Raw genomic sequence first — 9,728 nt, forward strand, 5'->3', positions numbered from 1 at the left:
CCTGGGCAAGCATGCCATCGTGTTGATGTACAACACTAATGAACTTCTCTGGGCAACCAAATTTTGACATAATTTTCCATATGCCCTCACAACTGATAGTATTGACGGCTTTGGTCAGATCTACAAATGTTGTGTACGGATTTCTGTTTTGCTCCTGGCATTTCTCCTGGAGTTGTAGAGCAGCAGACACCATATCAGCTATTCCTCTGTCCCTTCAGAAGCTACACTGACTCTCTGGTGAAGGATCAGCCTATCAAGGAGGGTTCTGGCAAGAATCTTGCCAGCAATGAATAAGAGAACACCTCCCCCCACCCTGCTCCTACCTGTGATTGTCACAGGGCAATCTATTTCCTTTACCTTGATAGAGATGGACAATGGAGGCATCTTCGAACTCATGGAGGATTGATTACTTCCTCTTGCCATATAACCCAGAAGCTTTCAGTCAGCTTTTGTATGAGCAATGGACCCCCTGCCTTGTAAAGCTCAGCTGGAACAGAATCTGCAGCAGGTGCTTTGCCACATGAGGAGCCTAATGGCATTCAAAACCTCTTCTTCAGGTGGAACTTCAGCTAGGGAGGGACTGACTTCAGCCTGAGGTAAATGGTGAATGGCCTCAGCATTGATTGATGTTGGTCTGTTGATAACACTATGGAAGTGTTCAGCCCATCTCTCTAGGATCATGTCCTTATCACCCATCAATGTGGCTCCATTAGCACTGAGTAGGTCTTTGGCCCATAAATAGCCTTCAGGACATCATAAAAGCATTTTGGATTATTACTATCAGCATGAAACTGAATTTCATCTGCCTTCTTACTGAGCCAAGAATCCTACATCTCTCTAAGCTTTCCTTGTACTTTACTTCTCATGGAATTAAATGCTGCCTCCTTAGAGATGGATGAACTATCCTTCTGGTAAACCCTGTGGAGTTCTCATTTTTTAGTTAGCAGCTTCTGAATTTCACCATCATTTTCATCAAACCACAATGTTTGTGAGTGTTCTGACCCAGATGAGGAAATACTGTGCTGTACACCAAACCTCTGAAAGCTGCCCACTCCTTTTTCTGCTCCACTGTTGCCAACTGTGTGTTGGCTCAACTTTCCCTCAAGTTAGTGTAATGCCAAGCAGGGTGAGACTTTTTGGTGTTTTTTATTTAAGTGCTTCTCAGCACTAAGGTGATTGAGTGCCTTTGATTGAGTCTCACCTTCATTTCAATCGAGTCTTTGATTGAATCGGGAGTCTTTGATGACCTGCTTAAGTCACAAGAAAGCCTAAGCTTCATGAGTTTGAGTCACATGGTTGTGATAGCCTCTGTGGGCTGACCCTGAAGAAGTTTATGTACACTCTGAGGTTAGCATTTTGCTTTGGGAGTTTCACTCATTGGAAGAGTAGTCATGTGGTTTGGCCAGATGAGACTCTGGGTAGCCAGAGTTGGTGCTTCTCTCTCTGGTATCATGATTTGGTTAGACAGATAGAAGCCTGTCTGTTGGTTTCTGTTATTTTCTGTGCTTGTAATTCCTGTTTGTAATTTCTGTTTGTATTTTCTCTGAAAGTTCAGGGTGCTGACTTTTCCCCCTGAACTAAGTGAATGGTATATGTATCTTTAATTAAAGTGAGATTGTAAACCTCTTAAAGTTGCTTTCCTTAGAAACACAGATCAAAGAACCTGTGCTAGCAGCCCTCCTGTGTGCTGGTGTTATTGGCCTTACCCAGACACAGTAGCAGCAACTAGAATTATTGTTACAGTTAGCAACAAATGTGCTCACAGAAGAGATCTAATCTGTTGACATGAATTCTTCTGGTAGTCATTTTGCCTTGGGGATGTGGCTTTTGTTGAATGTGAATATTTAGATTGGAGAGGATGAGTCTATGATCAGTCCAGCACTCTGTGCTGCACATTGCCTTCATTACTCTCACATCCTGTCTGCCTCTTCTCCTTACCATCACATAGTCTATTGAATACCAATGTTTGCTGCAAGAGTGCATCCATAAAGTTTTATTGCATTTAAATACATGGAAGACAGTGTTGGTGATAAGAAGGTCATGAGATGCGCAAGTTTTCAGTAGTAAGTGACCATTGCTGTTGTTTCCAACTATTCCAACTATAGTTTCCAACTATTCTGTTCCTCCCTAGGTCTCCCTCCCACATCTGATAGTCTGAGCCTACTCTAGCATTAAAGTCACCCAGAATTAGAAGCTTATCCTATTTTGGCACATTGATGATAAGGGTCTCCAGGTCTTCATAAAATTTTTCTTTGACCTCTTCAAGGTTTGTCATGGTGGGAGCATAGACACAGGTGGTGACGTGACATTTTCCTACAAGTGCCAATCACATTTTCACGAGCCTGTCATTCACTCCTTTTGGTAGGCATGCAAGCTTGTTGACTAGATTAGTTTTGATTGCAAAACCTATGCCAGCTCCACAGCACTCCCCTTCACTGTGGCCACTCCAGAAAAATGTGTATCGAACTCTGACTTCAGTAAGCTGGCCTTCATTTGCCAGCTTTGATTCACTCAGGGCTGCTATTTGGATGCAAAACCTGCTGAGTTCTCTTGTAACAAGACCTGTTTGTCTTTCAGATCTACTGAATTTTGTGTTGTCTGTAAGTGTGTGCACATTCCATGTGCTGATGGTGAGTGGAATTGACTTTGCAGATGTTTTTTCTTTTATAATTTTTTGTGTTTTGACCACAGAGTGGGATTTTCTGCCTGCTGTGGTAATCAGATCATTGTTGGATAAGCAATTTTTAGGGAACTTTTTCTAGCTCCTTCCTTACACCAGGAGGTGAGCAGTGTGATCCTTAAAAGGCTGCTCAGACATGCAGGGGGCTACTGAATCCCACTGCTGCTTCCAGTGAGAAATGATCCCATGACCTGAGTTCCCCACATGCAGGCTTGTGACTTCAGCTCCCAGTATATCTGCACCTGCTATTTTGTCACTTGCCCATCCCACAGGACTTTGAGATAGGTAAAAATGGCAAAATGGAATGGATGATGTCTTTTGATTCATGTGTAAGTTGGATTTAAGTGAGGCAGAGGTACATGAAGTTGTCAGCCTCACTCTCTCTTCCAGAGTCATCACAGTCCAGTGTTAGGACAGAATCAAGACAACTGGTGATGACTCAAGATGCAATGGATGACCTTGGTGTCTTTGATGTCAACCAAATTCTAAGCACTCCACAGTGCTTGCTCAGCTGCCTTCACATGGCCTTTGGAACAAATTGTTATCATCTGTCCATTCCACCAGAAGTCTTCACATGCTTGGGGTAGACACCCCCTAAGTCACCAATGAGTTTCAGGCCCCTTGGTTACCCTCAACCTAGTTTAGCCCATCGCTGAAATGGCTTACCAGGGTGTAGATACTGTACATGCTACAGCTTCTTGGAGCCACAGGTGAGAGTCAGGTGGAACAGGTGGACACCAAAGGTGGAAAGCAGCCCTGAAAAGGGCTCAGCAGCCATCATACAATAGACACTAGTCCTCCCTGAATACATCCTACACCCACAAAACTATCTATAGACCTATGAAGAAGTGCTCTGAATCACTGTTGATGAAAGAAATGCAAATCAAAGCAACTCTGAGGTACTACCCCACAGTGAGATTTCCTAATATGGCAGAAAAGAAAAATGACAAATGTTGGATGGGATGTTGTTAAATTGAGCCACTAATACACTGTTGGTGGAGTTGTCAATGGATTCAACCATTCTGGAGAGCAATTTGTAACTATGCCCAAAGAGCTATAAAACCATTGATTCCCTTTGACCCATCAATATCACTAATACATGTGTCCCAAAGAGATTTTAAAAAGAAAAGGAAAAGGTCCTATATGTACAAGAATATTTATAGCAGCTCTCTTTTTGGTGGCAAAGAATTCAAAATTGAGTAGATGCTCATCAACTGAGGGATAGCTGAAAAAGTTGTGGTACATTATTATGATGGAATGCTGTTGTACTATAAGAAATAATCAGCAGAATGCTCTCAGAAGAAACCTGGAAAGATTTACATGAACTGATGCTGAGTGAAGTGAGTAGAACCAGGAGAACATTGTTCACATTAATAGCAATATTACATGATGGTCAAGCGAGAATTACAGCTATTATCAGCTCCAAGATCCAAGATTCACAGATCCAAAGCAATTCTGAAGGACTTATGATGATATGGGAATTAAAATTGTCCAGCCTAAAATAAAAGAGACTGAGGCAGAGCTCTGAGCCAATGGCACTTTATTAAAGGGTCCATGGTCCCCTCTAATAAAGCAGACCTTAGATCTTCCTCACAATCCAAAACACCCTCTTCTTGCAATGCCTTGTTTTTATAGGGTTTGATATCCAAATATGCAAAAGAGGCATAGCAAGATACAGAATCTCATTGGTTGACAGATCTTGCTCTTGAGAGCCAAAATGACATATCAACAGGGGGGTCACAGATTGGGCTAAACATAGGGGATTTCCACTGACTAAAGTGGTCATAAGATGGTCACTTGCTCATGTTGGACAAAAAAGAGAGGTCCAGAGGTACAAAAATAAGTGGATAGACTTTCCATGTAATTGAGTTACCTCTGCCACACTAGGCTTGGTCACCATGGCAAGGAAAAACAAGGATGGAGGGCTTCTAGTTAGCTTCCTATGATTAAACACGTGAACTTACAATCAGCAGCTCATAGCTCTGAGGACTATTATACTGAACATAATCACTACCCCTATAGAATCATATATAATTGATTAATACTGATTGGAATAGAGTAGGCATCCAAATGAATTATTTCTCACAATGAAAAAATGCTTTCAAGAGACCAAACTGATGGAGTATGATTACATACTGAAGCATCCTTTTTTTTAAACTTTATTTTTCTTGATTTTTTTGTTTTCTTTTTTTTCTTTTTTTCTGTTTTCTTTCGCAACCTGAGTTATATGGAAATATATTTTGCATGATTGCACATCTTGTACCCTATATAAAATTATTTGCCTTTTCAATGATGGATGAGAGGAGGGAGAGGGAGAGAATTTGAAACTCAATTTTTTTAAAAGAATATTTAACAATTTTTTTCTTATATGTAATTAGGAAAAATTAAAAAAAATTAAAAACTTTAAAAAAAGAAATTTAGAAAGTTTTCCAAATTAAAAATCATACCTACCCTCCTTTTAGTCCTGCTTCTTTTAGAATATGGAGAGAGTTATCACTTGATAATTTACAGATCAAGAGAGCTGTATTTCTCTCATACCCTTTACCAACATTACTTATAAAAATAGTTTTTACAATGTTAATAAACATTTTAAACAAATCACTGAAATCCTAAAGTGATTACATTTAAGGCTATGATAGAAGAACCCTGATCAAGGTGTTTTACAAGACAAAAAGAGTATTTGTGCAGTTTTAAACACATTGCCCTGATGTCAGATATGTTGTGGGGGGGGGGGCGGGGGGAAGGAGGGAAAGGAGACAGATGTCTAGATTTACTTAAAACATAATCTACAAAGTTTAGCTTTGAGATTTAATTAAACCTAAATTCATGTAACTGTGAAGTAGCAAAACAAATTCACTTAGCTTTCCCCTCATCACCCCTTGCTATTTTTCAGCTGCTTGATCTAGAGCTTTATCACTATAAAGCTGTTGCTAGAGCTTCATCCAAATAAAAATACTTGGCACTTATTACTCAGAGAAAAAAGTCCCCTCTCTGATTCCACCCCCTGCACCAAATCAGCTCCTGGGACAATGTCACTCTGCTTTTTCAGTTCCCTTACTTAAGCTAATCTTAGAAAACCTCACACAGATGATTAGAAAGACAAACCGAATAGTCCTAGTGACCCAGAAAGAGAAAAGCCGAGATTAAAACTACTTTCTCTCCTTGCTTTAGTATCTCACTTAGTTTACTCGCTTTACCTGACAGCAAGAATCCTTTTGACATACCTCTGTTTGAAAACGCTAAGAACAGGGCCTCAGGGCTCTCTTGGGCAATTTTGGAGACCTCTACACCTTTACTTAGAGTCCCTTTAACACTCACACAGCTTAATTTATATATAACCCCAAAAGCTTGAAACCAGGGATTGCAGCTTTAGAGATTCTCTCATAGAGTGTTGGCCTTCTGGATTTCCCTTTTTGAAACCCCAGTCCTGCAAGAAATTCAGAATATATTGCTAGTACTTTTGGGGCTACCAAACAATTGGTTTTGTAAAATGAATATCCATAATTCCCCCAGTGGCCCTTTACTGTGTAGACAGGTTTTCTCTCTTTCATCCCCATATAGTTTACTTCAGAGGATCTTTTTCTAGTAGATGCATCTACCTGACAAGTGCCCCGCTGTGAGAGTGAAAATTAGAAAAAGCTGCAGCACAAACATATAGACATATGTATATAAAAATATATATATGTACACACATATACGTATGTGTGTGTGTGTGTGTGTGTGTGTGTATGTATATGCTTACCTGGATAAAATTTACTTACTGGCAAAAGGGAGAGTCAGATCACACCCAGAATCCTAACAGAGAACTCTCCTTGTGGAGAAACTCTCCACATGGCCCCAGTTGACAGGAGCCCCTTGTTAAGAATCTAGAGTGAAAGACTTTGATCCTTTCATGGTTGCCATAATGGTGACAATTAAAAAGTTTCCAGAAACATAGTGTGAGAAACGTGGTTTTGGCGATCACTGGATCCTAGGCAGGGCCAAAGTCCTGAAGAAGAACCCTGTGATAATCCCTAGGGAAGGCTGTACAGACCACAGGACTCCCAGAAGAAGACCAAGTGGTAGCCATCCCTTAATCTGTGGGGATCACAGGGCCTCCTAGGGGTCAGACCCTAAGGAAGACCCAAGTGATGGCCCCTTAGGATGGCAGTAAGATCACAAGGCTCCCGAGACAGGGCCGGAAGTCCCATGTGATGTCCCCTTAAGAAGGCCGTGCAGACCACAGAGTTTCCCAAGGGAATCCAGAGTGGTAACCCTCTTAACACCGCAGTGGGGATCACAGGACACCCCAAGACAAGATCCAGGAGTAAGCCTGGCGAGCTTCCGCTGCCTGTTGCTTCCCTTCACTTGACCTTAGGAAAATCCATGTGATTTGCCCATCCACACCCAAAGAACTCAGGACCAGAGTGGGCAGAGGAAGGCATTTTATTACGCTCCCCGGGAGAGCGGGTGGTGTAGTGCTCGCGGGAACACTCACACTGATACAGCTGCAGGAGCAGGGGTAACCATTCCCTCCACTCCTGCTAGAGTCACGGTTAGTTTACAATCTTTGTTTTTTTACATAGTTTTCCTAGGTTATATAGTTTATATAAATAGGATAATAAGGATACAGAAGCAAAAGTGAAGTTAATTAGATTTTCCTTGTCTTAGTTTAGGATTAAACTATATTCTTTTACTTCCCCTACTTTCCCTCTTTAACATATGCAAATGATGCAAATCAGTAGGCCTGGATTCTTGACCAAGACCAGACCCTAGACAAGCTTGAACTGGTTCAAATGGGTTTGGCCTCTCTAATTCCCCAGACTGCCTTCTCAAAAAGTATGCACATGCGTACAAGCCTCTGACCTCTCACCTGACCGACCTTGAGGCCTGGTCTCTGCTAAAGCTGGGGTGGGGGAGGGTGGGGAAGCACACCTTTAGTTCTGTGGAAACAAAACTCCTCCTCCCATTTCTTACACATAGTTTCTGAGTAATTTAACCATTTTCTTAATAGCGCCAAAACGTTATTAATAAAAAGATGATCTTTTGGCTGTCTCTCTCAGACCAAAAACAATCATGCTATCAGACTCACAGTTTATATACCCTTCAAAACAGTAGGTGGTTCATTAAACAGCAATTAAATCTAATTGGTTAATGTGATTGGAGGTGGGCCATCTTAAAATGAAGGGCTAAGTATCTCTTCAATAGGGAAAGTATCTCTATATAAAACCACCCATAGCTTTAGGCTATTAATTCAAAGAATATGTACCTCACCCAAGCCTGAGCAGAACACAATGGGCTTCCCCACCCTACATTTAATTCCTTACAAGGTTGGGTGGGGTCTGACTATGATTGAGGAGAGTCAATGCAATCTTATTATCAGTAATGTCCTTAAAAAAAAAACTGGACTTAAAGGCAGGACTTTGGAAGAAGGTGGGAGCTCTGAATCTCCCCAAAATATTGGTTATTAATAATCATTTTTCGCATTGCCAGGTGGAACACTGCAGGCGGAAATATTTCCTTCAATTTGTGTGTAATGGCTGTTCAGGAATATTATGTCTTGAGCATAAGCAGGAGTTTAATGCCTGTTCTGAGGTGAACATAAAAAGTGAAACATTGACGACTGATAAAAACTCATTTTACCTGTGCTCAAAACAAGGACTGAGATGGAAGAGAGCTTGTGCAGTGCTATGTCCCTTCAGTAAAGAAAATTTTTATCTGAGACACCAATATTAGAGCATGAATGTAAAAAAAGACAAAAACAAAACCTGGAAGTACTCAGACTCAGATGGCTGCCACTCATCAGCTTGTTATAAAGACATCATAGATTCAAAGAAACATGTAGCAATCAGAAAGGAGGCAGTGGTGAAAAAAATATGGTAAAACTATAATAAAGACTGCATTGATGAAATTAAAAATGAATGCTAATGGTGATAAATCATTGCCACAGACAGAAAGAATTTATTTTTCATGTATTCTTAGCAAAGGGGAGTAAGGAGAAAAGCAAGCCCATGTTCTTTTGTTGTGAGTGAAGTTTTGGTAAGGTGGTAGATTTTCTTTTTTTAGCTTCATTAGGCAGCCTTAAAAATTAGAACAATAAAGTAATGGCCAAGAAATTGAAGTTGTGTAAATTTTCAACAGGAGGAATCTTACCTTTGGATCTTTCTTTGGACATATGGATTACCTAAGAAAGGTTGTTCTTTATACAATGGTGGAAATAGTATATTAGAATATGTAATAATAAAGAACAAGTTCTGGAAAATGTGGATTCTTATTTAGAGTACCCCTTCAAGGAGTTGACTCACAATCATTAGGAAAATAATACATTTTAAAATTAATATTAAATTATTAACATTGTGAAAGATGATTTTAAATTTAGTTCCACTATTTACATAGTTTAATTAATTTTTATATAAAATTTTTTATAATTATGCTGAAAAAATGATGAAAGTCAGGTTGGGACTGGCAACTAAGTATAAACCAATTCAAATTATAAATATGACTGTAACTATGTACATACAACAATTTCTCCTTGTATATAGTTTGCACGTATTCATTTGCTTGTTGTGTCCCTCATTAGATCATCAGCTCCTTGAGGACAGGGACTGTCTTTTGCCTCTTTTTGTATCCCCAGCACTTAGCAGAGTGCCTAGTACATGTAGGTGCTTAATGTTTACTGACTGACCCATTAAGGTCTTCATCAATGGTATTCCTACCATCATTGAAATAGGGTTTTTCCCTCTTCTTTCTTCCTTTTCAATCTTCCTTTGCTTCCTAACCTATTTTTCTATCAACTCTCTTCAGCTTGAGAGACTTTAGGAGTTATTCTCCCTTCATGTTAGCCTTTGACTTCATTAGGGTACATCACATATTCCTTATATCTTCTTCATCCTCTGTTTCTTTTATTCATTCTCACATTCTGTAATTTAGTCCCACAAAAAACATTGATTCACCTGTATGGAAAGTGTTGAGAGTTTAGTCCGTGATGTTTTGGACTTATTTCTATACCACAATTTCTATTTGACATCTGTACTTGTTTCCTTGTGTACATTTGGAAAAAAAAATGCTT

At 39.9% G+C, this 9,728-nt stretch overlaps 1 pseudogene; it reads left to right on the forward strand.

The window, feature by feature from the left end:
* The first annotated feature begins 8,044 nt into the window (after positions 1-8,044).
* Positions 8,045-8,973, forward strand: LOC118832069 (annotated as a pseudogene).
* Positions 8,974-9,728: the final 755 nt, after the last annotated feature.

This window comes from Trichosurus vulpecula, chromosome 9 (assembly GCF_011100635.1).
Source record: "Trichosurus vulpecula isolate mTriVul1 chromosome 9, mTriVul1.pri, whole genome shotgun sequence".
NCBI lineage: Eukaryota > Metazoa > Chordata > Mammalia > Diprotodontia > Phalangeridae > Trichosurus > Trichosurus vulpecula.